At 43.2% G+C, this 27,138-nt stretch overlaps 1 protein-coding gene across 6 annotated transcripts in view; it reads left to right on the top strand.

Annotated features, from left to right (window-relative positions):
* The first annotated feature begins 3,730 nt into the window (after positions 1–3,730).
* The window catches only part of RHBDD1 (rhomboid domain containing 1), a 145,568-nt gene continuing 122,160 nt past the window's right edge, over positions 3,731–27,138 (top strand). For 4 of the 6 annotated variants that reach the window (XM_029933686.1, XM_029933689.1, XM_029933691.1 and 1 more), the window contains exon 1: positions 4,186–4,274. The gene's annotated coding sequence lies outside the window, so the exon portion shown is untranslated. Of the gene's footprint in view, positions 3,875–4,185; positions 4,275–17,174; positions 17,266–27,138 lie in introns of those variants that run through there. The other 2 variants (XM_029933687.1, XM_029933688.1) reach the window with 2 other exon arrangements.

Below are 27,138 nucleotides of genomic sequence, written 5' to 3'. Positions count from 1 at the left end.
CCTTATTACTGCCAGAACTTCTCTCATTGGCTGTAGAATAAATTCAATCACGATAGATACTTAATTTTACATTCTTCCTTTGAACAAGAGATCAATGCCTGGGTGGCTCAGTTGGTTAAGCATCTGACTTTGCCTCAGGTCATGATCTCATGGTTCGTGGATTTGAGCCCTGCATCCAACCTGCAGTACCACAGAATGTGTTCTTATTCGGAAACAGGGTCAATGAAGGGGTAATTAGTCAATGTGAGGTCATATCAGAGGCTCTTAATTCTCTATTACTCGTGTCCTAATAGGCAGAGAAAATGGACACATGGAGGGAGAAGGCCATGTGATGATGCAGGTAGAGACTGGAGTAGCTACAAGCCGAGGAATGCTATGGATCATTGACAACCACCAGCAGCTAGAAAGGGTCAAGGATTCTCTCCTACAGGTTTCAGAGAGAGCATCATCTGGCTGACGCCTTGATCTTGGACTTCTAGCTTCCAGAAGAGTGAGACAGAAATTTTTGTTGTTTAAGCCACCTAGTTTGCGGTACTCTGTTATGGTAGCTGTAGGATATGAATGCAAATTCCAGACTTTGTTTCCTTGATTCAGTTTTGGCAATTTATCTTTGTAGGCATTTGTCTAACTCAACAACACTGTCTAATTTGTTGACATGAAGTTATTCATAGCTTCTTTCAATTCTGGTGGGGTGGGCAGCGAGGTACTGCTTTCATTCCTAATTTTGGTAATTTGTATCTTCTCTTTGGGAGGGACAGCCAAATAAAGTCAATTTTATTTAACTTTTCAAAGAGCCCACTTTTACCTTCATTGATTTTTCTCTTTTCTATTTGTCTGGTTTCTAATACAATAGTCATTCCCTCCCATTTACTTGCTATGGATTTAAGTTGCTCTTATTTTTCTAGTTCTTAAGGTGTAAACCAAGATTATTGCCACCCTTCTTTTCTTATATACCCTTCAGATCACTGTTTTAGGAGCATCCCCAAATGTTTTCATTTTCATTCGGTTCATAATAGTTTTTCATTTCCTTTGTAACTTCTTTGACTCTTGAGTCATTTAATTTCCAAACGTTCAGAGATTTTCTGGTATTTTTTTTTTCCTATTGCCTATTCCTCATCTTGTAACCACAGAGCATGGTTACATCATAGAATGTGATCCAAATCCTTTTTTTTAATATTTTATTTATTTTTGAGAAAGAGAGAGAGAGAGAGAGAGAGAGAGAGAGAGCGTGAGCAGGGAAAGGTCAGAGAGGGAGACACAGAATCCGAAGACAGGCTTCAGGCTCCGAGCTGTCAGCCCAAAGCTCGACGCGGGGCTCGAACCCATGAACCATGAGATCATGACCTGAGCCGAAGCCGGACGCTCAGCCGACTGAGCCACCCAGGCGCTCCCCAAATCCTTTCAAATCTATTGAGACTTGTTTTATGACCTAGCATATGGACTATTCTGAAGGCTATACTTCTTAAAGAGAATATAAATCCTGCTGTCGTTAAGTACAGTGATCTGTATGAACCAGGTCGGTAATGTTGTTCAAGCATTCTACATCCTTAGTGGTTTTCTGTAGTTGCTCTACCCATTATTAAGAATAGGATATTGAATAACATAAAACTATTACTGATTTTCTATTTTTCCATTCAACTCTATCAGCTTTTGCTTCATGTACCGACTGTGTGAAATGTGTCTCCAGAGATTTTCTTGTTTTAAAGTCTATTTTGCTTGGTATCAGTAAAGCCACTGCAAATTTCTTATGGTTACTGTTTGCATTGTCTATTACTATTAAATACCACTGTTGGTCTTACTGTTATCATGACACATGATGCAATTTTGTACTTATATTTGTGGTTCTTAGATTGTTCTTGAATTGTTTAATTTGCAAGCTTTTCCCTAACAAGAAAGCTATACATCCTTTGATAAGTTTTATACATCTTTTGTTATGGTGTTGAGGAGAACAGTGAGCGATCCATTAAGAGCAACTGGACACCAAAACAAGCTCCTCTTTCAAACAGTAATTCAGTTGTGTTATTTGCTCGGGGTGCTGTTGCTTGATGTCCTCCCTCCTTCAGGCCAGGTTTTGAAAGCTGAAAATCATACTCCTCTGCCTTCCTGCCAGGTCCAATCCCAGGAGTATGAACAGGACAAAGGTTGTTACCACTACTCCACTATCTATATGCTAGGATCACAGTTTAGGAACACTTCCTTACATCAAAGGGCTAATCTCAGGTATTGTTGCCTTCTTGCGAACTTTTGATAAAATTAGAAAATTGTTCAGGTCATTAGATGGGTCTTGGATATTATACATGATGTGCTCAAATGCTTTTTCTCATGATTAAGATAATGGACTCTGTTTAGGAATCATTATAAAGTAATGTTAACAGTTGCATAAATTTAATGTTAAAGGTCTTCTGGCATTGAATCTTTGTTCGTTTTGTTATTAAAACCCTGCGAAAGGTTATTAAACCCTGTAAAGGATTAGGACTGCCTCATAGGTTACTGTTTAAGATGCACAATTCTTATCTAAGTGGTGTTTGCCAATTTAAATAGGACTTGAGTACACAACTTGCTAATTTCAACAGAACCTAAAGTTGCAGTCTGTTTAATGAATCACAGGACAAAAAAAGGTCATTTTTAATAAGGCAGACTTTTCTACCTCTTAAATGTCTATGAAGTTTTACACTAGTAATATTTAAAATGGGATATACTTGCCTAAGTATACTCTTAACTCCTATATATGCATTTTTGAGATTACTTTATTGAGACTTCTTGACTTGTAGCTCCCTTAAAGTTACTTCTGTATTTGATGTATTAAGAACAAGAAAAATGATGCAATTACTGAAAGGTATGAGGCGTGTTAGAGAATAGAAGACAGGATTAGTATGAATTGAATTAATGCTTATGATCATGGACCAGAAAGATAAATGAAGACCCCTTCTTTTTGAAGAATTACATTTATTTGTTTTTCTAGAAAAGTATATAAAGTTCTCCCGTAGGCAATTCATCTACTTCCCATCCCAGTTTCTGTCAAACTTTCTGATCAGCATATTGTTTTTAGAAGAAAGGGATGACTTGTAAGCCTCAAAGAATATACCTGGCATTTCCTAAGAATCGTCCCTGTCACTTTAATGTGTTATATTCTTCTGAACATGAGCCAAATTTTCATTTAAATTTCAAACTCCAAAATGACCATTTGCACGAAGAGTCCTTGTAATAACCAGTAACAAAATACAATACAAACTCTTCTGATTTAGGCAGTTTTTCAGGAGACTCACTATACACAGCTGCCACAACTTCCAACAGATACACAACAACACACCATCACCTGCATTTGCATCCTTGCATTTGAAAAAGGCAAGTCTTTCCCCTAGTTACTAGAAAATTCCATACCAAAGAGTAAGACAATCTCTTCATATTGCAGAAAAGAAATGGAGCATTACCACATTTAACTTAACTCCTGCAACTGAACTTGTTCTGGAACAGAAGCAGAATTCCTAAAATAGCATCATAGGATGCCATCGAAGTACCTAACACCTGAAGCCCTGAAATGGGCAAACAGACTAAGAAACGAAGCTCCAGGCTAAGCTTTGGGGAGCAAGCAACCCACCCAGGGCGTTTCTTGGGGGCCCACTCGGTAACCACGGCTCTGCCACATGAGACGGCCACTGTCTGCGGCTAACTCACAAAGGTGGGAGTCTGCCTCTCCCACCAGCGCTTCACGGGCAGTGGCCGACTCCTCGACGCAGCAGCAGGACACCGCGACATGGACGGGCACGGAGGGCCACTTTCTCAGCTGCCACCGGGCCCACGGCGGGTGTCCCCCACGTCCAGTCCCTGGAAAGCAGGCTGTTCCTCTGCTTTATGCGCGGTGGGCGACGAACAGGTACGGCAGCAAGGAAGATCATCCACGGTTTGCTCGGTGCTGGGAGAATGAGTCGGGGGTACAAGCGCCCCCACACTGCGCTCAGCAGTGCGCCTTCCCCAGCGAGGCCCTCGAAACCCGCCCGAAGCCACTAAGGTCGCACGCGGCTGGCACGTCCAGCCCTAGGCAGCGAAGAGCGCGGGCGCGCGCAACTGAGCACGCGCGGACGGAGGCTGGCCGGCTCGCTTTACGGCCCTCCCCGCCCCGCCCCCGTAGTGGGAGCCGCGCCGCGAGGCCGCCCACGCCCTCTTCTCCCCGCCCTGCGGGCCCCGGGGCCCCGGGAGCGTTCGGTGTCTGGCGCCCGTGCGTGATGACGCACACGCGCGCCAAGACGTGGGGACGCAGGCCGGCCGTAGAGAGCGTGAGTTTCCGCGTCTGTTTGGCGACCGTCGCGTCGCTGGTTCTGCCTGGTGTCGCTCGCCGTTCCCCAGGGTTGTGGCCCCGGGCTGGGAGGGGGTGCGGGGCGCCGCCAGTCGCCGCTTCCCCCGGGGCCGGGCCGGGGGCCGCGTTAGAGGCGCGCTTCCGCATCCTGGGCGCCTGGGCAAGTCCAAGTGGCGGGAGGATGCTCCCCGAGGCGAGTTTTACCGAGTCTACTGGGGGTCCGGTGGTCCGCACCCTCTCTGATCCTGCTGCCGACTGCCCAGGCAACGACGTGCTCGGAGGGTGGGCTTGGCTCTTTGGGGGGCTTTAAAAGATTCCTTTCGAAAGCAGGAAGTTTAAAGTGACGTTGCATCAGCCAACAACGTTCAGTTTCAGGTGCTGGAAGAATAACTTTGTTTCTCCCAGCAAGTGTGTAGCAGACACAACACTAACCTATATAGTGGTATTTCTCTTAATTGGGGATAGGAAATCCGCCTGTGAATTTAACCCTTTTCCAGGTCACACTTTCCAAACCTGTGCAGGGGCGCCTAGGTGGCTCAGTCGGTTGAGCCTTGGACTTCGGCTCAGATCATGAACTCACGGCTTGTGGGTTCGAGACCTGCATCTGGCTCTGTTGCTGACAGCTCAGAGCCTGGAGCCTGCTTTGGATTGTGTCTCTCCCTCTCTCCTTCCCCTCCCTCTCTCCTTCCCCTCCCTCCCTCCCTCCCTCCCTCCCTCTCTCTCTCTCTCTCTGTCTCAAAAATAAACAACATTAAGAAAAAAGAAAACCTGTCCAAAAGTGGGTCACATGCTTTATTTTTCCAAATTGAGCAATAACTTTTGAAGACTGAGGGTTGCTATTAGGAATTATTGCTTATGATCGCATTGTGTAGGTCTCTTTGCAGGACCACTCAGTGACAGCTGTGCTTTGCCTCTTTTAGTTTTCTGCCGTTGCTTCTTGAAAGTTTAAAGTTCCACATTTATGTGTGTGCACCCCCCCCCTCCAATAAACTATAAAGACAGAATTTGCTGCTCGCAGACAGCTTGGGGAACCAAGAATAGCTCTACATGGAGTTCCTAATTGTCCCGTGACTACTAGCATTACCATCTCCTGGGAACTTGTTGGAAATGAAAATTTTGGGGTCTTATCTCAGACTTCCTGAATCAAAAATCTATTTTAACAAGATTTCCAGTTGACCCCAACTGGGAGATCAATGCTAACATTGTGAGGGTTTGCTGTCGTGATAAAGAGTAGCTATTGTGAAGTCACAGAATAGACTTTGAATCCAGGTGAAGCCTTTCCTAGGTGTAAGACCTTGGACAGGTTACTGAGAGACTTCTTCACAGGGCTGTAAGTATTCAGTGTGAAAACTCGGCAGGGAAAAATGGGGCACCTGGGTGGCTCAGTTGGTTAAGTCTTTGACTTGGGCTCAGGTCATGATCTCACGGTTTGTGTCTTTGAGCCCCACAGGGCTCTGTGCTGACAGCTCAGAGTCTGGAGTCTGCTTCAGATTCTCCCTTTCTCTCTAACCCCTCCCCTACTAGTTCTTGTTTTCTCTTTCTCTCTCAAAAATAAACAAACATTAAAAAAAAGAAAATTCAGGGAAATGTTCAACACTAGCACACATAGAAAACAAAGATGAGATTCTATTAAATAGCTGTTTGAATTGCATGAAGTTTGGGGCGCCAGGATAACTCCGTTAAGCGTCTGACCTTGGCTCAGGTCAAGAGCTCATGGTTTTTGAGTTTGAACCCCTCATCTGGCTCTGCATTGACAGCTTGACCGCTCTGGCTCGGAGGAGCCTGGAGCCTTCTTCGGATTCTGTGTCTCCCTCTCTCTGTCCCCCTCCCCTCTCCCTCCCCCTCCCCCGCCCCTGCTCGCACTGTCACTCTCAAATAAACATGAAAAATTACAAAAAAAAAAAAAAGAAGAATTGCATAAAGTTAAATACCTACATAGATTGTGCTGGAAGGATTTTCATGGGGTTAATTGTGAATTGCAGTGCATGAATATTGTGACCAGGGCTTACAGGGAATTTTGTTTATTTCTGGATTCTAGTCTGTATAAATTAAGATTGTTGGATGCAGGATATTTGGTTGCAACTTACAGTAGTATGTGTTAATACCCACACTACTGTGGCTGTGAAGTTTTTTTTTTTTGTTTTTTGTTTTCTTTAGAGTAGGTGTCCTGTCCAGTGTGGGGCTTGAACTCACCACCCCGAGATCAAGGGTCACATGCTGTACCCCTTGAACCAAGCAGGTGCCCCGGGACTGAGTATTTTTTAAGAATGACTTATGTAATTGTGTTAAGGAATGGTTTTTGGTCTTTTCAGCTTAATTTTATCTTGTGACTTACAAGCAGAAGACGTTTCTGTGCTTATCTTCCCTTCCCATGTGTCACTAGCTCTGCCAGCAGAGGAGACCTCCTACTCCCACCCCCCCTTTACCTCTATTCTGGAAGCACCCTGGGAGCAAAGTTAAATGTGCCTTTCACCTGCTGGGTTCTTTGTTTGTTTGTTTGTTTGTTTGTTCCCTCCCCCTATCCCCTGATTGTCAGTTGCAGTGTTTACTTAAAACTCTTTCCTTTTCAGGGCGCCAGTGTTTGGGTGAGGGGGGAGAAATATTTAGGATTTGAGGCAGTTGTCATAGAACCTAGACTCATTCCAGGGTTGAGAAGTGTCAGTACGACACCGTGGCGTAAACAACACTTCGATTAGATTAGACCCTGCTCCTCAGCCACACCGTGGCTCCTAGACACTGTCCGTGTGTGAGAGTTTTCAGGTAAACATGAGTCGCTTTGCATATCAGCTTCTATATATAATTTTGTTACTACTACCACTAAATTAGCACTGTCCCGTCATGAAAGATTCATTTCTCAAAGGCCCCCAAATTTTCTGGTTCTCTGTATCAGAGAGGCAGACCTATAGCAAGGGTTTTGGTCAGGTTGACCCTGCTTTGAGCTTTGCCTCTGCTATGTACTGAGTTCGTTAGACAAATTAACATCCCCTCAGCCTTAATTTCCTCTTTTATAAAGTAGGAGTCCTGTGTGTACCTATCTCAGGACATTGCATTAAATGAAATAAAGTGCCAAACAGGTCTGCCGTGTGAAGGCGGAGGGGCCAACAGACGCTGCATGTTGGACGGGGAACAAAGGTTGCTGTCACCTCAGACCTAACCTCATCTCATTTATTTCCTCATGCTTTTTTAATAAATGAGGTAATTTTGTTATTACCGAACTCTACTGCTTTTCTTTTTAAGTGCTCAAATCCTGAGGTGCCTGGGTGGTTCAGTCGGTTGAGCGTCCGACTTTGGCTCAGGTCATGAACTCACGGTTTGTGGGTTCGAGCCCCGCATCCGGCTCTGTGCTGACAGCTAGCTCGGAGCCTGGGGCCTGTTTCGGATTCTGTGTCTCCCCCTCTCTCTGGCCCTCCCCTGCTCGCGCTGTCTCTCTCTGTCTCTCAAAAATGAACAACAACAACAAAAAAATCCAAACCATAAATGGTCAAATCCTGAAGTGAAGAGTCAAAGCTTTCACACTATTGTGAGTGAGAGGAAGCAAACATGCGGAAAAGGTTAGAACTCTGAAACCTGGTAGAAAGACACTGTCTTCAGTTTCATCACCAGAACAGAGCAACTTCGATAAAATTGTTTTGGGTGTTTATTGCAAGTTCAAGATCCATTGAGCTTGAGGTCCATTGATTAGTATGTAAGTATCTTCAGTTAGTTACAGTCAGCTAGAGAAAGGACGGGATGTTCCAGGAGACGGGATGGCAGTGACAACACGCGCTACACGTTATGTAGCATTTTTTAAAAAAGTAATAACACCCTGCAGTTTTGTCTATTACATATGCATAGGTGAGTGTGGAACATACTTGAAAGGAGCCGGACCAGGTCATAATTTTGCTTGGCAGTGTTATAATCTGGAGATGGGGATGGGTAACCTGATGGGGGTACAAATGTAAAGTTAGATACGTACATGTACAGGTAAACATTCTTTTCATAAACCATTTAAAAGATAGAAATGATGCTTGCAAAAACAGATTTCCTTTTATGCTGCATTTCTAGTCATGGAAGCAGTGGTCCTGAGATTTTTTTTTTTTTAAGAGACAACCCTCTTTAGCAGAATCTTACCTGAATTGCTCAGGAGCGGAGAGGCCTTAAGAGAGGTCAGAGGGCACAGAGCTGCCTTCTGGTGCTCATCTCCCGCCTTTGACAGTGACATTCCCAGGCGTGTCCCTGGAAACTTGGAGTCCAGGCTGTTGCGTGTGAAACTCTTCTCTATGGGATAGAAATCCTCAAGAGATGAGTTCTGTCTTAAAAGTCATTGCATTAAGAATTCCTGTGAGTGGGAGTCGCAGACTTGTTTGAAGACAGCTCCCAGGGCTTGCAGCCCTGTCGCAGGAACGAGTGGTTATTAAAAAAAAGAGAAAAGACCCAGCCTTCAGTGTGACCCATAGTTCACAAAACTGGGAGTCCCTGCACGCTTTTGGAGAAACCATCACAGGTTTTGTTTTCTGGTCCCTCTAAGCTGTGGCAGCTGTATCACTGTTAAAGCTATTTAATATTTTAACTGGCCGCTGCTTCGCCTTACAGACGACTCCACGAAAAAGAAACCACAAGTCACTGGAACCACATCACTCGTGTTTACAGCCCCTGTGTTTTCTGTTGTATGAAAGCAGCTGGTTTGCAATTTGTATGGCAAAGGGCTTTTCTTCAGGATTTGATCTGAAGTTAATAGTGAACTTTCCTAAGAGAAATAATCTGAAATGCGAAGTATTTGTTAGATTGTTATTAAGAGGAGCAGGAGGAATATCACATTGTTTTTTCTCACAGGTTGAGGAGGGTTTCCTGATGACAGCTTGGGTGTTGGGGAGGGGGAGTCCCTTTCAGTCAGCCAGCTGCTAGGAGCAACGTCACGATGGCGGTATTTCAAAGCCTGTGGGATAATTTTGGCTGTATTCAGAAAAGAAAATGTGTCACATTTCTGGGAAGCAATAGATAGTGTACAAGAGCCGTGTAAGAGCCCTCTGGGATCTAGATGCTAGTCGACTAACAACGTGTGCCTTCAGGTTTGCGTGCCGTGCTATTTCACCAGCGAGTTTCTTGGACCTTGTTACATGCACATCATAATTATAAAGCAATAAAGTCTGGTTCCATGGGGGGAAAGGCTCATTACTTTGTGGAGAGGAAGGGAGATTGGAAAACAAACTTTGAGAGTGTGCTACGTGCTTTCCCATAATACGCTATTTCATGTCTTCTTCACGATGACTCCAGTAAGAAAGTGGCATTTTTCTCATCTATGGATAAAGAAACAGACACTCCACAGGATCGATTATATGATTTGCCCAAGGCCACACACTAGTAAACAGTGGCATCCGTGATTGACCCCAAATCTGGCTTCAGCTCCAGGAATGTTCTCATTATACCAACAGCTCTTTCTGCATGGTGTAAACTTGCTTATGCATTTTTTATCCAAAGTCTCAGTTTTGGGATAGTTATGAATGAAATTTATATGCACATTACAATGACTTCAACTTTATATAAATAATATATAGGGCTGTGTGCACGTGCTTGTGTCAGTCTGTATGTGTTGGCAGCTCCTAATTTTGAATTTTTTTCTTTAAAAAATTTTTTAATGTTATATTTATTTTTGAGAGAGAGAGAGAAAGAGAGAGAGAGAGAAACAGCGTGAGCAGGGGAGGGTCAGAGAGAGAGGGAGACACAGAATCTGAAGCAGGCTCCAGGCTTGGAGCTAGCTGTCAGCACAGAGCCTGATGCAGGGCTCGAACCCACGAACCGTGAGATCATGACCTGAGCCGAAGCCAGATGCTTAACCAACTGAGCCACCCAGGTGCCTCATGGATTTTTTTTCTTTGAGGGAGTCTGTTGGGCAACACTTAAAGAAACTTAGCTACATTTTTTTATATTACAAATAGCATCAATTCTCAGTCATGTGGTTGTAATGAATCAGTTTGATTCCAAGTTTGAACAAATGTAGGAATAAATACTGTTCCTCCTGCCCATGTAGTCTCCTCCTTCCTACCAAAGTATTCAAGAGTTCCTCGTTTCAAGTATATTAATTTTGTATCAAAGAGGGACTTTTTGGCTTTCCACATTTTTAGCTTGTAGCTATTATGTCCACCAAGTGATGACTTAAATCGTGTGTGTGTGTGTGTGTGTGTGTGTGTGTGTGTGTGAGAGAGAGAGAGAGAGAGAGAGAGAGAGAGAGAGAGAGAGAGAGATGGCTCTCCTGCTTTCGATTATGAGTTTCATGGACCGTTTCACTTCCCTCCCCATTGCCCACGGCATAGTGCCTGCCCAGTATTTTCTTTCTTTCCTTACCCCACACCCCATACAAATCCTTAAAACTTACTTTTGCTCTTTTCTAAACATTCTGTGCATCTTTATGTGCATTCCCATTTTCATCCTTTATCACATTGTAGTGTCACTGCTTGCAGTCTGCTCTCTAGGCTCTGGTTGCTTGAAAGGACACTATTTCTCTCTTTATAGACCCTCAGATATTTATCAAATGATACAGACGTGAGATATAAAATTATATGCTCAGTGCTTTTACTGCTGTAGTTCCATATTCATCGGTTTTCTTCTTTGGGCTCCTAATTAGAGAAATGTGATGGCTGATGCCTGTTAATGAATTTAACTAACTTTGAAACACAAGTAAATGCACCAGAAAGATGCAGGATACTCCCATGGTCCTTTCTAAAGGCTCTCAGGTTGAAGAACCCTCTTATTCAGTTCCTTCCTTCCTTCTGTCCTCATGCCTTCCTTTCTTCCTTCCTCTTTCCTTTTTTTTTCTTTTGTTGATGAATCTAAATGATTCATTGTCCCAAAGCCCTAGTCAGAAGTTTTCATCAAGTGATAACATTTTATGAAATGTATAGACTAGTCTTATTTTCAGTAAAGAAGAAAGGCAAGGAGTATATTTTGAAAATCAGTAATTAGGTATATTCTTTAAAATCATCAACCTTGTATAAATAGAAGACAAATTTTAGACCATCCATTTTTCATTTTGTGATGACATTCTTCACCCAGTGTCCCAGTTTATTTATTTTTCAAAGAGACAGAGTGTAAGTAGGGGAGAGGCAGAGAGAGAGAGAGGGAGGGAGACACAGAATTCAAAGCAGGCTGCAGGCTCTGAGCTGTCAACACAGAGCCTGATGTGGGGCTCAAACTCATGAGTGTGAGATCATGATCTGAGCCGAAGTCCAATGCTAACTGATGGAGCCACCCAGGTGCCCCCAGTGTCCCAGTTCAGACACTTAGTAGATTACTTTGAGAAGACTTTGGTTTATTTATGCAGAAGTTGCTCTTGTTCTCACATCCTTAGCTGGCTGTGTTCCTCTCTCTCTAGTGTTAGCATGGCTGGAGTAGACCTTTGAGATATTGCTTATACACGCATTGTGTTTTGGTTCTCCCATGGGGCTGGAGTGGCATCTCCTTGCCTGCCCTTGGCAATTGTGCCATTTTGGATAGTATTCTTGACAAACAACAGAAAGTAAGTTAACTCTGGTGCCCTTGGCAAGTGTGCCATTTTGGATAGTATTCTTGACAAACAACAGAAAGTAAGTTAACTCTGGTATCTGGATCGCTTATTTGAGAACAAGAGATTTGTTGGAAGTCAATGGGTAAGCTCATAGAGTCTACAGAAAACCAAACAACCAAGCCTTGGTAAAGGGTAGTAGCCAGGTGAGCTCACAAGGTTCAGGTAGACTTGGTGGACTTGGACAATAACTTTAAGTAAAAACTTTGAATATCAGTTCCAGATGTTGTTGGTCTTTTGATCTCTGCACAGGCTTTAGATTCCAGGGAGAGAGTTATCATTCCGACTCTGGTCACCATCAGCCTTGAATCAGTGTGGGAAAGGACACCCTTGACTTTTTGTCCCCCCCAGCCCCACCCCAGGACCACATCTGGTGAGGCTGGGAGGCAGCTTCCTGTTACTGAAAGAATGAAGTGTTGAGGCTGCTGGGCAGGCCAAAACTCCAGCCCCCCGTCCCGCCCCCCCCCCCCACCTGTTAGGGGACATCCCATGTGCTTTGTGGGAACACAAACCACATCTCTGAAGTCAGGGCTGCCCTTCTCCCTCTCGACTAGTTCTTGTGCTGGGAGGATTTCAGGCACATAAATAATTCATTAACCATTCTTACAAAGAGATTAAATGGGGGGATGGCTACCGCTCTTTCATGGACTTTAGGCAGATAAAGAAATCTGAAGCGGAGCAGAGGTGAGCACGGAATTTACTTGAATCCCCTAGAAGAGAGTGATGGGGAGCTTTGCTGCTCCCCATGTGTCTCCGGGTTAAGGACCTAGGTCTGAAGCGCTGTCAGTCGGAGAACTTTAATGAGCCCTCATTACGCTAAGACGTGTAGTCTGTGAGGGAAGGGACTGTCTTGTGATTGATACTGGAAATCATGAGTGGTGATGGCTCACAATTGGAGTTGGCACTAATTTCCCTTCACCGTGGAGCCAAAGTCAAGATTATGTACAAAATCCAGTGGTTTCATTTTTTCATGTGTAAAGATAATCTAATCCTTTCTGTTACGACTATAACACTTTAAAAAGGAGCAAAAAAAAATTTCACCATCTGACATTGAGATTTTTTTGGAGGTTCATTAAATTCTCATATTATCAGATCGTGTTGACAGGAACTCTGGTCTGAAACTTCATTATAACATTTATTTTAATTAAAAAATAGTTTCTACTTTGATGTGCCTTCTACTTACTCCATCATGTTGTTTGTAAAACGTATGCAGACTTGAATCATATGATGTAGTTTAAATATAGTGGATCCTAGAAAGCTGAGAAAAATGCTAATTGGTTACTAAGTTATAAATATACTTGAAAGCTATTTAAAAATTTCAGGCTTAGGTCTTTATGTATTTGTTTATATGGATTAAAAACATTATCACTTCCCAGTTTATGATTTTATATATGTAATCTCATTTAATCCTCATGAAACCCAATGAGCCTGCATCATGTCCTTTTACAGGTGAGAAGCTGGTGGCCAAATAAATTTTCTAAGGCATTTTGTGGAGCTCTTACCAAAGACCATGCCCTATACTTCATAAGTTAGTACTGCTGCCCCCTTATATCTTTTTGACATTGGACATTTCTTTTCCCAAAGCCTGTGTGTTTACCCTGTTTCCTGACAACGTCGTTATGTTCAGAAACTGTTCAGATGTGTTATATTAGCCGTCACCTTGTGCTTCTGTTTGCCGTGCATGTGGCAACAGCTCCTACATTGCAGCCGCGTGCCCTGCGAAGGCTTTTGTCCTTCATGTCTCAGAGTAGCCTGACAGCCTTTCATGTTGAACTCAGCAAGGCTGCTTTTTACTTAACAAAGCTGAGTGTTGCTTTCTAGGTGAAAAATAATTAAATGCTTTTAAAGATGTATTTGATTAACTGGAAGCTGATCTGTATAAATTAATTATAACTATAATGATGTCATAGCCTTGTCGTTTGTTATTAACCAGGTAATTGACCAGGAGTTTGGAAGCTTATTGTAACTGACAGTTAGTGGTTTGACCTTGTATGCTGTCTAGGAGTGAAACATGCACAATGCATGTAAATGCAGGGTTTTTTTTTCATTGTGCTGCATGTATTGTCAGAGCATCTGATCTTGGGTTCTTTTACTCCTCCCTTCTTTGTTGAAATTGCTACACTTGAACTAGATATTATACTGATCGCTTTTACTAAAAGCATCCGGCCAAACACAAATGGGGTCTGTGTCCTTGAATAATTATTATCAGAGATAAACATTGGCACATTAAGGACATATAATCAGGCAAACAAATGCCAAGATTAAAGGAATCTTGATTTTAAATTTTATGTGAAGGAAAGCAGAACAACTTTTGGTAGAGAAGACCTCAAGAGGAAAAGTAAGGGCATATTCGGTAGGTTGAGAGAGAATTTGCCCCCTCTTACTATCCTTTGTCCAAGGAAGGTCAGACATTTTAAATCTTTGAGTGATGAGAGCCTCTAACTTTGGTGAGTTTGGTTTGAAGTTGGGATTGTAGGATTAAAACATGGAGTGGAAGTGAGTAATAACGGCTGACAAGCAGCACTGAGTCCGCTGACCTCCCTCCCACACACTATCCTGGTGGTGTAGTCAGCTGTGCTAGAATGGGACACAGGCACTCCTAAAATCACCGGGCTGTGCAAAAGTATGCAGTGAAAACCACAGCACTTACGGTGTAAGTGGTGGTGATGTAGCAAAATACTCACAAAACTTTGTCGGCGGTACATTCAAAAAAACAACCTAATAAAATGGTAGCACAGTCACACATGTTAAGTGGTTAAGAAATACATAAATACTACAATAAATATGGCACTTGGCCTTGAAAAAATTCTGAACTTCGCTGGTGGAAGTGGTTGTCAAGGATTGGAGCTTGTAAATCATTGTCAGGTGGTAGCAGAAGGATGACCCAGAATCGGAAGGGAAGCTGTAACCGCGGGTGTGGACGGGTGTGATGCAGAGTCAACTCTCTGATCTTAGGTAGGTGGTAAGTGTTTGAGGCATGTAATTGGCTGCTTTTGGTAAATTTCTGTGCAGCTTTCTTCAGCATGGTGCAGTTTTCCGTTTTCACCTAACGCTTCTTGCAGATGAAATTGCATGTAATCAAGTGCAAAATTTGCGTTATGTTCCAGTTGTTCCCTGATACATTAATTGCATTTGAACAAATTGGCTTGTTACAAAGCCAGCACTATAGCAGAATTGACCAGGCTAATTAACGTATACTTCTCTAATATGGTCAAGCATTTAGGCTAACAGCACATGCCTGCTGTTTCCTGTCTTTAAAATATCTTTCCTTCTTTTGTCCACTTTTTATTTTTCAAACCCAGGTCCAGGGGAGGTAATCTCGGATTTGGATTGACATAACATTTCTATATTGGCACATACTTGTACATTATTTACCGGTTTCTAAAAAGTGCTGGGTTTAGAAATGACACAAGACACAAGTATAGGGGGAGGGGGACAACTAAATGGCTACGTGGCTCTCAGCAGGAGAAGGCATATCCGTTTGTGAGGAGAAATTAAGCCTTTTCTAGCTCTGATGGGATTTTGCACAAGGAACAATAAGTTTGAATGATGTTTTATAGTAACGTGAAGATGATTCCTATGTGACAGTCCCTTGGGTGAGTGATGTCAAGGCTTCTAATAATGTGAAGGTGCATTTATGCAAAAGTCATTCTTCAAAGGCAATGTGACATGATGTGACCATGATTTTGGAGCTATGGTGAAACATGGGGCTGAAAGTTGGGATAGTGATCCTTTATTCCAGCAAGTCTTAAAAGGTAGAAAAGATATTTTTGCCTCTATGTGGCTTTATTCTCAGATTAAACCTTACTTTGTAGGGCAGGCCCGGTGAAGATGGAAGAATGCCACCCAGGGTACACTTCACACACAGCCCCCCCACCACCACTTTGCAGACCCACACTTTCTGGAGTCCTTGATGGCAAGGTGCCTGGCCCTGGTGGGAGAAAGTCAGAGAAGGCATGGAAGGCTTTTGATCCTCTGGTTCTCTCTTTGTATAGCATATGTATATCCCATGGTGAGAAAAAAATGACATTTAGATTATTATTACTTTTTTGTCTTTAACTTGATTTTTAAAATTGATTTTTTGTTTTTGTTGGCTATGACTTTGATGATTACCAGAAGAAGTGGGGTATTTGAATGTTACTTTGTGTTACTTCCTTTGATAATTACCAAAAGAAGTGGGGTATTTGAATGCTACTTTGTGTTACTCTGTGTTACATTGTGTTACTTTCTTAAATCTACAAATTGACTTCTATCAAGAAAACACTTAGATTTGGGGTGCCTGGGTGGCTCAGTCAGTTGTCTGTCTCACAGCCTGTGAATTCAGCTCTGTGTCAGGCTCTGTGCTGACAGGCCAGAGCCTGGAAAGTGCTTCAGATTCTGTGTCTGTCTCTCTCTCTGCTCTTCCCCCACTCATGCTGTTTCTCTTTGTCTTTCAAAAATAAATAAACGTTAAAAATTTAAAAAAAGAAAACAAATAGATTTGATAGAGTAAAAATTTTCTGTAGTGAGATTTTCTACTTTTGAAATAATTTCAAAATGCATATACATTTTGGTATGTTTAATGGAAGTCACCAACTGCCCTTCCTTTCTTGGGAAAGACTATTTTTTATGATGAGATTATGTCCTTCCTAATTTTTTTGGTGGCTAAATTATCATATCTCTTACTGAAAGACACATGATTTCTTGTTTCAGTTCTGATATGTAAAGAGCTTGGAAATCGTCATCCCTGGCTTCACAACAGGACAAAAACAGAACAAACTGAAAAATCAGGATTTCATAGATACATCAGAGACCTGAAGACTTAAGGCAGACAGTCACTTCCCCCAAATCTGAGGAGGCTCATCTTGAGAGTCATAGCCAAGTTGATTCCTGTAGGAAAGGAAAAACTTCTGTTCCCTTCTGTGCTCCTGGGTTCTTTAGTTGGAGCTCCATAAACCAGACTGACAGAAGACAGATCAGCAAGAGAAAAACAAACAAGTTTATTGGCATGTGTGTTGTGCATACATTTGGGAGTACACAGAGATGAGTAACTCAAAGGGATGGTAAGAACTTGGGCTTATATAGCATCCTAACGGAAGCATGATACGTTTGTGGAGAAGTGACAAGGCGAAGGAGAAGGACTTTGAGTTTCTATAGGAGGCATTCGTGTGGGGCAGTTAATGGTAGATACGGGCCACATAGCCGATTTGTTATGTCTGTTCCATGGGTGCCAGAGGTTGTCCCAGATTGACTTTCGTCCTGGAAGATAATGGGGGGAAATGCCTGCAAATTCATGTCCAGCTCTGAGGTAAATAGAGGAGGGCAAAGAACTTTACTTATATCTGCTTCTTCTCAGGTGCCTTCAGCTCACCAAAATCTTCATGCAAAGTGACATACGCTGGTGGCATATTCAGCTACCCTGCACTTAGCTTACTTGGAACTGAGACCACCGAAGGTAGTAACTATTAGAACCATTTAAATGTAACTTCAGTGATTTGCTGGGGCCTAAGTGAGCCTGTCTTGAGAGTTAAAAACTCTCAACTTTTCTGCAGACAACTATGACTCATCATTTCATTTTAAGAACAGACTGTAGAGCCAGATTATATCATGGTTAAAATTTCTGCTGGTCTGTAAAATGGGGAAATAATAATAATAATGCCCATGTCATAAAGTTTGGAGGACTGAATGGCATATGTGGAATAACAAAGTTAAGGCAATTTAGTAATGAGTTTGGTGTCTTTCTCCAAAGGAAAACAATCCACAGACGGGTTGGTACAGTGCCTAACAGTCAGTGCAGCACTCTTCTTTGGGGATTTCGGGCAAGCCTGAGTGTTACAGGACATCAGGAGGAGTGATTGGCCAGGGGTGGGGGACTGCCTTACGAGGGTGGCATGTTCTGCTTTCTGGGACAAGATGAGCTGGCTAAGGCGAAGATGGAGGATCGTGTGTGGGCTCAGGTTTCCTTGACAGTAAGGCGTCTCTTGGAAGCACGGACTGACTGATGTTTAGGTGTGTGATCGGCGCCTCCTCTATCGTGGGTCCTGTCAGTGAGTTAATTGTATCAGATCATAGCACACATGTAAGGTTTGAGAGCAGTACTACCAAAGACGAACTGGTAATGTGTGTGTCATCTTGGCCAGCGATTTGACTTTTCTTTTTGACCCCTATTTTAGAAAAACTATCAACCCATAGAAAGTGTTTCTATTTAAATCATTAAAACAATAGCTGAGATTTAATGAGTATTTACTGTGTGCTTGACATTATTTTAAGCACTTTGATGTTTTAAGTCATTTAATCTTTATGTTTAGCTGTTATTATTATTAACCCATTTTACGTAGTGGGAAGCTGAGGCTTAGTTTAGGTGCCTTATGTCGATTCACACAGCACACAGCTAAACCCAGTCAGTGGGACCAGTTTAGACTCTGGAGTGTGTGTTCTCAAAGCCCAAAACACACTGAAAACACGCATTTTGGAGGATAGGCTAACCGGGTCTGGTGACATCCTGTTGACGGTTGCTGGTCACCCATTCAGAGAGCTTTGTGGGACATTAGTGCTGTGGTCAGGGAGTCTGTCAGTGAGGAGCCTCGTCATGAACTGGCCTTGCAGTTGAGGAATTGAATGGGTTGGGAGGAGTGGAAGGGAATGTTTCTCGGATCAAGTCGTGATGCGAGGGGTCCCTGCCTATGTCCCCTCCATCCATTCTGACATGAGTGACATGGCTGGAAGTCTTCAGGACCTGCAGTTCTTGGAGTGTCTTCTCTGGCCCCTGACACTTGCTTTACCTGGTATCACGAGCTACAAGTGATAGGTGAGGCAGACTCTTAGCCCTTTGGACGATAGCACGGGGACATGTCTATGCTAGCTCCCAGATTTCCCAGTGAGATTAAGCCCCAGACACCCATCGTGATGGCTTGCTTGATGATGCACATATTTTCACTGCTCTACTTTCCCTGTTTTGCTTCCCTCCTCCCCTACTAGTCAGTCACCTCCCAAATAAATTATCATAAATCCCAAACATGTGGCCTCCCAAATAAATGACTTGCACAGTGACCCTTGTCTCCATGTCTGCTTCTGGGGGAAGCGCAAACAACGTACAATGATACCGAAACAAGTTACTACAATCATCAAGAGCCTGCTAATTAAATCCTGATACCAACCCATTTTATAGATGGGGAAACCATGGCATGGATTGATGAGATCATTTGCTCAAGGTAACTAACACAGCTAACGAACAGACCAGCTGGGTGATCTGATCCAAGGCAGCCATTGTCACCACTGCTTGTGCTGAGCAAAGACCTAGAGATGGGCACAACCTGATCGGGCAGCTGGGCATGGGATGGTAACAGAGGAGAAGGTCAAGTACTCCGTGTTTTAAGTTTAGTAATCACAAAGGCTTTAACGGAGTATCTTGCAGGGGTCTCTTGTTCTGCCGTTACAAAGCTGCACAAAGGGTTTGTTTCTTGTAGTGGTTGCTTCGGTTGGATTTATGAACCCAGAATGCCACTCATCTGGATTTTTACACGTTGATGTTTTCCCCAGAGCTGGGGGCGTGGAGAGAGAAACAAGGCCTGGATGCCCTTCTGAGGGGCCACCATCTGGGTCTTGCACGTGGATGTGTTTGATTTTGGGCAGTTTATTGCAGACAGGACCCTTACACCGCCCCCCGCCCCTTTCCTGATGGTCTTACCCCTGAGAAATTCAAGGCAGGGGACTTCAGAGGCTCTGTGTCTGTTCATGATTTTCCAAATGGCCCTCCCTTGATTCCAGTGAAAATGTTTGAAAGCCACCCAGCAAATGGGCAACAGTAAATGAGTAGAAGTATCTGTGTGCACAGAAGGACACTTGCTAGGGCCCCCAGGGGGCTCAGTTGGTTGAGGTCTGACTCTTGGTTTCGGCTCAGGTCATGATCCCAGGGTTGTGGGATCGAGCCCCTCTTTGGGCTCCATGTCGAGTGTGGGTCCTACTTAAGATTCTTTCTCTCTCTCCCTCTGCATCTCTCTCCCACTGGCATTCTTCTTTATCTTTCTCTAAAATAAAAAAAATTAAAGGATACCTGGGTGGCTCAGTCGGTTAAACGTCCGGCTTCAGCTCAGGTCATGATCTCAGGTTTTGTGGGTTCAAGCCCTGCGTCGGGCTCTGTGCTGACAGTTCAGAGCCTACAGCCTGCTTCAAATTCTGTGTCTCCCTCTCTCTCTCTCTCCTGCCCCATGCACTGTTTCTCTCTGTCTCAGTAATAACTAAACATAAAAAATTATAAAAATCAAGTAAAAAAAAATATATATATATAAAAGAGGACTTCTGCTTACTTCAGAGTGATACATTCAGACTCTTCTGGTGACCATGACAGAATGAAAGCTGGGTAATTCTGTAGAACTGTTTTATGTTTTGCTAAATCTATATCCTTAATCACCCCGTGGAGAGAAGCACTTGTTGCCTGTCTCATTATGTGCAGGGAAGAATCAGAGCAACTTCCTAACTTGTTTGAAACAAACAATTGTGTACACTTTGTCTTTTTCTTTCTCTGAGCCTGATGACTCTGCCTCGCTTGTGGTCGATGATGATCAGCATGTTGTCTGTTGACCGATCACATGGGTGACCTGGTTAAAATTTAGCCCCTGCCAGGGCGCCTGGGTGGGTCCCTCAGTTGAGCATCTGACTTGAGCTCAGGTTGTGATCTCACAATTCATGAGTTTGAGCCCTACATCAGCCTGTCTGCTGTCAGCCCGGGGCCTGCTTTGAACCCTCTTCCCCCTTGCTCTCTGCTTTTCCCCCACTCGTGCTCATGTGCGCATGTGCGCTCTCTCAAAAATAAACATTTTTTTAAAAATTAGCCTCTTCCAGGCTAGGATCCAGTTAAACTTTCTTCTCCCAGGCTGGATTGATCTGTTGCTCTCTCTGTGTGCATCTCTGTGTCTCTTTCTCCATCCGTGTCAGTATCTGTATTTGGTGCATGTGTTTGGAGAGAACCGCTCAGTCTTAGGACTAGACTCAGACTTTCTGAGCTTTGTCAAGGGCCACAGAGCAACTTAGTGATTCAACTCAGCCTAACGAGATGGATGTCCTTGGACATCCAGGACCCCAGTGCCAGGAGCCGACGTGGAATGGGTGGAGCCAGGACCATGGGCAGACGTGGGAGAGGACATGCTGTCTCACTGGGAATGGTTTCTCTGGTTCATTCTAGTCCTCCTCATGGTTTTTACCTAGGTTTTCAAATTGCCGGGGCAGTCCCAGCATACTGCTCACCACCAGCAAGGCCTTGTCTTCTCCTTTCACTCGGACAAAGTCCCTCATTCCCTGGAATGCATTGTGAATCTTCATTTCCTCTACTCTGCGTAAATAAACTGACGCACATAGGTCTTGTGTTGTCATTGTTGTTGAAAGTAATTGAGAGCATTTCCTAAATCTGCAGTTACTTAATTTCCTGAGTCTCTCTTGGCCTGTATATGAAACCAGCTCATGGTTGCCCCAAGCCAGAGACTTTTCCAGAGGTCTGATAACATGGGGCCCCATTATCAGAGAAGACAATGATCTTGAGTCCCAAGTTCCTCTAAGGGCTTGGCCCGGTTCTGTAGCCCTAGCCCAAATACTACTTCGAGAGCACATCTGTGACCAAGATCACCGAGTCAGGTGGGACAGTGGAGGCGCGTCAGACTGTGGGAGACAGTGAGGGCAAGGCCGAGACCCAGTCACCCAGCAGAATGATCTGGAATCACCCAACCCCTTCCACGCCCAGTGAAGCTTTTTGCATCCTCAGCCAGTCCTCAGTGAAGTAGAGTAACTTGGTTTTCGTTGTGGTAGTGGTGGTGGCTTTTTGTTTTCTTGCTTTACCTTTCACTTCTTAGGCCTCTCTATCCTCCTCCTTAATGGCTGGGCCAGAATGGGAGCTGCAGTCTTCCGTCTGACCTTGTGTACCTTTTAGATGAAATCAACCCAACCTTTCCCCTAAGCACGGTGAATCTTACCGTTTCCTGAATATTGTTGAGAATCCACAGGAAAAAATGGATTATCAGGTCCTGATGCGACAGTTTCTTTTGGTGATTATTCCATTTATTGCCATGGGCATGTATTTCTATGGCTCAGAGTAGATAATTGCATCATTTGAAATCACTTCCCCAGATTTAATTTAAACTTCTCTTTTCATAGTACTACCTTAGTTCTGCCTCAGTTATTTTTGTGTGTACAAAATAAATTTTATTAAAATATCTGCGTGCAGCAGATCCAGAAATTCTGATGGGTCTAGAATTTCTAGATCTACGGGTTTCAGAAGGAGAAATCTGGTTGGAAGTCAGGGGTTGGGGGGGCGCGGTGGGCACAGGGTTGGGAGCCAGCAGCTGCGGGATGCCTTGAAGCTCTGTCTGCATGGTAAGCATGCTCCTTTTAATTATATTGCATGTTGATTTGGGTTATTTGGGGGAGATGATCACGAAGATTAACAGTCCTCTCCCCCACTGGGCACCGTCAGAGTGTTTCTGGTAAGGATTACCCATTTTCCCCCCAATCTTGCTGACATAACCCTTCTACCCTCAGCAACTAACGTTTCTGTCTCAGAATTTCTATACATTGGTTTGTTTTCTAGGAATTTTCCTTTAAGATGTCTGTTTACTTCTTTTGAAATGTTAAAAATGTAATCCTCGTAATGATTTTTATAAATAGACTTTATATTTCAGTGATGCTCATTATTATTATTAGTTTTAAGTGTTTGTTTATTTTTGAGAGACAGAGTGCAGGTGGGGGAGGGGCAGAGAGAGAGGGAAACACAGAATCCGTAGCAGGATCCAGGCTCTGAGCTGTCAGCACAGAGCCCCATGTGGGGCTCGAACCCACAAAGCGCGGATCATGACCTGGGCCAAAGTCAGATGCTTAACTGACTGAGCCACCCACGCACCCCAACACTCATTATTGTTGAAAGCCGTATCTAACTTCAAAGGTATTGCTGTACCTTATCTCTCTTGGTGAGATCTTTTCATAAAAAGAAGCCCTCTGCTCAATGGCTAAGTAATGAAATCTTTACACTTGTAATCACTTTTTTCTCATTATTGCTTAAGTTAGGTCTAATAAAATTTTACACCAGATAAGTCGGGATTGATCTAAAAATGCAATGTTTTTTTTTTATTCCCTTTCATTATTTTAAAAAAAGTTCTCTCAAACTTGAGTTTACCCTCCAACGAGCATTTATGTGGGAGAAAAGTAGCCAACGTTGTACGGGTTCCTAGTCTAGCGAGTTATGTTAAAAGATATTGAGAATGAAGCAGAACTTTGAACTACCTCCTGGATTCCCTTTAGATCATAGCCTAGAGTCTCCAAAGATTTTTTTTTTAATGACTTACAGACATTCGAGGCATTTACTATACGTGGTGGACGTGCAGACTTTGGGAGAGCTTTTCATAGAAACGGGCCGTGGCAGCAGGGTTTGCCGTGGTGACAGACACAGATTAAGGGGCTTGCCGGACAGGCCGTACCATCTGGTGAGAAGAGCCGGATTTGAGTCCTAATAATCCAGTTTATGAGCGTTGCCATCTTGGTTTATCTGTAGAGGAAGCATGGAATTTCTTTCTCCGTTTCACGATTTCACACCAAAACTGCTGAAAGGATTTCTACTAAATAGGGATAGCTGTGTTTGGACTGGTCAGACTTAAAATCTAAGCTGTGGGATGTGTATGAAGTTCACTTTGGTGACCTCTGGTGGTGAGAGAGCCCACGTGACTGTCCATCTGTGGGGATGGCCACTTACTGAGCACCTTGGACAGATAAAGCCCAGGCCTGAGGTGTGAACATCCCCAGGGCATCTCCGGGGCAGAATTTCCCTTGAGTTACCCCTCACGTGGGCACCTCCTAGCCTGTGCTTTAGAATGGGCAGCAGGATGGTTAGGTGATTGTCCTGGCAGGTGCTTGGGTCGACCAGTGAGTCGATAAACATGGAACTAAGTGTGTCTTCAGCTGATTGTGAGGATTACATGAAACAAATTATACATAACTACTTTGAAAACTATAAATACATGTGTGAGATACTAGTTATTATTGGGGAAATATAAGACTTTGAATCCTAGGCTGAAATGCTGAGGTTAATCAGATGATGGTGGTAAAAATTTAATACCTGCTGACACTGGTAATGTTTATTATGTGTGCTTATTATGTCCTGTGTGGTTTATGGATATGAGGCAAGTCTTAGTATTATTTAGGAAGTGTTTTATAAACGAGGGCACTTAGGCACAGACTGAGAATTTGACCAAGATCATAAAATTCCAATCACTTGAATCAGGATTTGAATCCAGGCCATTAGGCTTCAGAGTCCATTCCATTAACTATGATACTTTTCAGTCTTAGGATGATGTTGTAGAGAACATGATGGATTAGGGGCGGGAATAACATGATGAGATTGGGTTGTCAGCAAATCTAGTCAGTCACTGTGTAAGTAGATCAGGGGAGGAGTGTCCAATGATACAGGCTTGACCTTTGGTCAGGCCTGTCACCACATAGTTTGTGCCCTTATTAATGGTTCCTCACTTGTCTGGAACATTCTTTTACCTCTTGTGTTATTTTAGTGGTCTTAAATCCCATCCCCCTCAGGGATCCGAATTCTTCCTTACACTTGAATATGTTGATACTTAAGGCAGGCTATTATAAACAACATTGGGCATTGTCCCATTAAGATATGAGGAATCTTATATTCATTTGCATTTGGAGAGATCCTGTAGATGAGGAAAAAGAGGGAGGAGGAGGAGATCTTGTGTCGTAACAACTTGGGGGCGCCTGGGTGGCTCAGTCAGCCAAGCCTCTGACTTCGGCTCAGGTCATGATCTCACGTTCGTGGGTTCAAGCCCCGCAGTGGGCTCTGTGCTGACAGCTCAGGGCCTTCGGATTCTCTCCCTCTCTCTCTGCTACTTCCCCATGCTCTGTCTTTCTCTGTCTCAAAAATAAATAAAACATTAAAAAAATAAAAAAAAACAATGTCTGGTAGCTTAAAATCAAAATAATTTAGCCCACTGGCCTTTGGGAGCTAGTGTAATGGTTGTATAGAGCTAGGTAAGACCATCTCTCAGGTGGTTGTAAAGATGAGGCGAATGAGGTTGGAGACCTGCCGAATAAATGGAGATCTCAGAAGCCCTCAAAAGAGGAATTGTGCTTTCAGTTCCCAGTTTCTTCTGAAACAGAGACCAAGTTGTAGGTATTTCCAGGAATAAAATGTAATTACTGAGAGTGTCACGTGTTTATGGCTAGATCCCCATTACCTTCTTAATATAATTTGATTTCAGTTTTCATTTTTTATTCCTGAAGTCAGTTCTCATTCACTTGACTGCTTTCATTTCTTTGGATCGCTCTGCTTTAATATGAAATAAGAAGGGCTTCTGGGTGGCCCAGCCAGTTAAGCAGCCAGCTCTTGATTTCAGCTCACCGTTTGTGAGATCAAGCCCTGTATCAGGTTCTCTGCTAACAATTGGGATCTCTGCCTGGGATTCTCTCTCTCTCCATCTCTCTCTGCCCCTCCCCTGCTTGTGTGCACACGCTCCCTCTTTCTCTCGTTCTCGGTCTCTCACTCTCACTCTCTCTCTCTGTCAAAATAAATAAACATGAAAAAATTTTAAAAAGTAAGAAAATAGAGAGCCCTACTCTGATTCTTTGGCCTTAAGATTATGGTGACTCAGGAAGCCAATTAACAGATACAGGTGGCTGGAAAAATTTGTCATTTATGTTCCACTTGCCATTAAACAATTATGGTACTATAAGAAAGATTTCACCCTGTACCCCCAGGACCCCCCATTTACTGATCAGCTCAGGTAGATGATTATTCTGGTAAATTGAACATAGTGTAGTGGTGTAAAGCCACACCATCTGCTATTGCATTTAATATTTAAATATTAAGTTAAAAATTTTTTTCTTGGGGCGCCTGGGTGGCTCAATCGGTTAAGTGTCCAACCAGTTCAGGTCATGATCTCACGGTTCGTGGGTTTGAGCCCCGCGTCGGGCTCTGTGCTGACAACCTGTCTTCAGATTCTGTGTCTTCCTTTCTCTCTGGCTCTCCCCTGCTCATGCTCTCTCTCAAAAATAAATAAAAATATTAAAAAAAATTTTTTTCTTAATGATTACTTATTTTTGAGAGAGAGAGAGAGAGCGAGCATGAGAAGGGGAGGGGCAGAGAGAGAGACACACACACAGAATCCAAAGGAGGCTCCAGGCTCCGAGCTGTCAGCACAGAGCCCGATATAGGGCTTGAACCCACGAAGTGTGAGATCATGACCTGAGCTGAAGTCAGAGGCTTAACCCACTGAACCACCCAGGCGCCCCTAAGTATTAAGTTTTAAAAGCATAATATACATGTATCCACACAAATATGCATTGCATTTAACAACCATATATTGCCTCTCTAAGCTTTTTGAAATACATTCATGTATTTGGAAAGAGGAATACTTTGCAAGCATTTAGTTAATAAATTTTTGTCTTTCACTAAATGCAAATACATGTTACATTATACCATTTTCTTATTTTCAAAAATATTTTGGAAATGTGCATGTTGTAATTGGGTTCTCTTGGAACCTAAGGAAGTAAAACCTTTTAAGAAAAATAAAATTATGCTAAGAAGTTTTATTGGATGAACAAAGAATTTTATAATTTTGTGCCAAACTAAAATGTTACCATCTATTGGCCTTCTAAGAAAAAGTAGAGAAAATAATTTCTTAAGTTTGGGTTAGAAAAGCCATGGATGACAGGATTCCTGAGAGGCTTTGAGGGGCGAGAAGAAACGGTTTTGTTGAGTTCATTCCTAGAGAAACTAGACTGTACTAAAACAGAATAGGAAAAAATGCATTGTGTTTTGTGTATATTTTGACCAAGTTAGTGTGGTATTTATTATGCACTAACTTGTTGTCTAGCTCTTGTTATTTAAATAGCAGAGGAAGTGCTCATGGGTAACATAATCTGCTATTTCCATAGCATTTTTGCTTTGTTTGAAGCCCTACAACATACTATCAATTTTACAATATTTATTGTCACAGGAGTTGGCCGGAGCCAGGCCCCTGATAGTGAAGTACATTCACTTTCACTCTCATCCCGGCACATCCGGGGGGACCACGGTACTAACACCCGGGCACTGGAGGGCCGCCTGGGTGGCTCAGTCAGTTTAGCGTCTGACTTCGGCTCAGGTTATGATCTCAAGGTTCAGGAGTTCGAGCCCCACGTCGGGCTCTGTGCTAACAGCTCAGAGCCTGGAGCCTGTTGTGGATTCTGTGTCCCCCTCTCTCCCTGCTCTTCTCCAACTCATGCTCTGTCTCTCTCTGCCTCAAAAATAAAAACATTAAAAAAAAATGTTGTTTTAAAATCCTGGCCATGTAAC

This window comes from Suricata suricatta, chromosome 3, assembly GCF_006229205.1.
Source record: "Suricata suricatta isolate VVHF042 chromosome 3, meerkat_22Aug2017_6uvM2_HiC, whole genome shotgun sequence".
Lineage (NCBI taxonomy): Eukaryota > Metazoa > Chordata > Mammalia > Carnivora > Herpestidae > Suricata > Suricata suricatta.
This window is presented reverse-complemented; position numbering and strand designations above follow the sequence as displayed.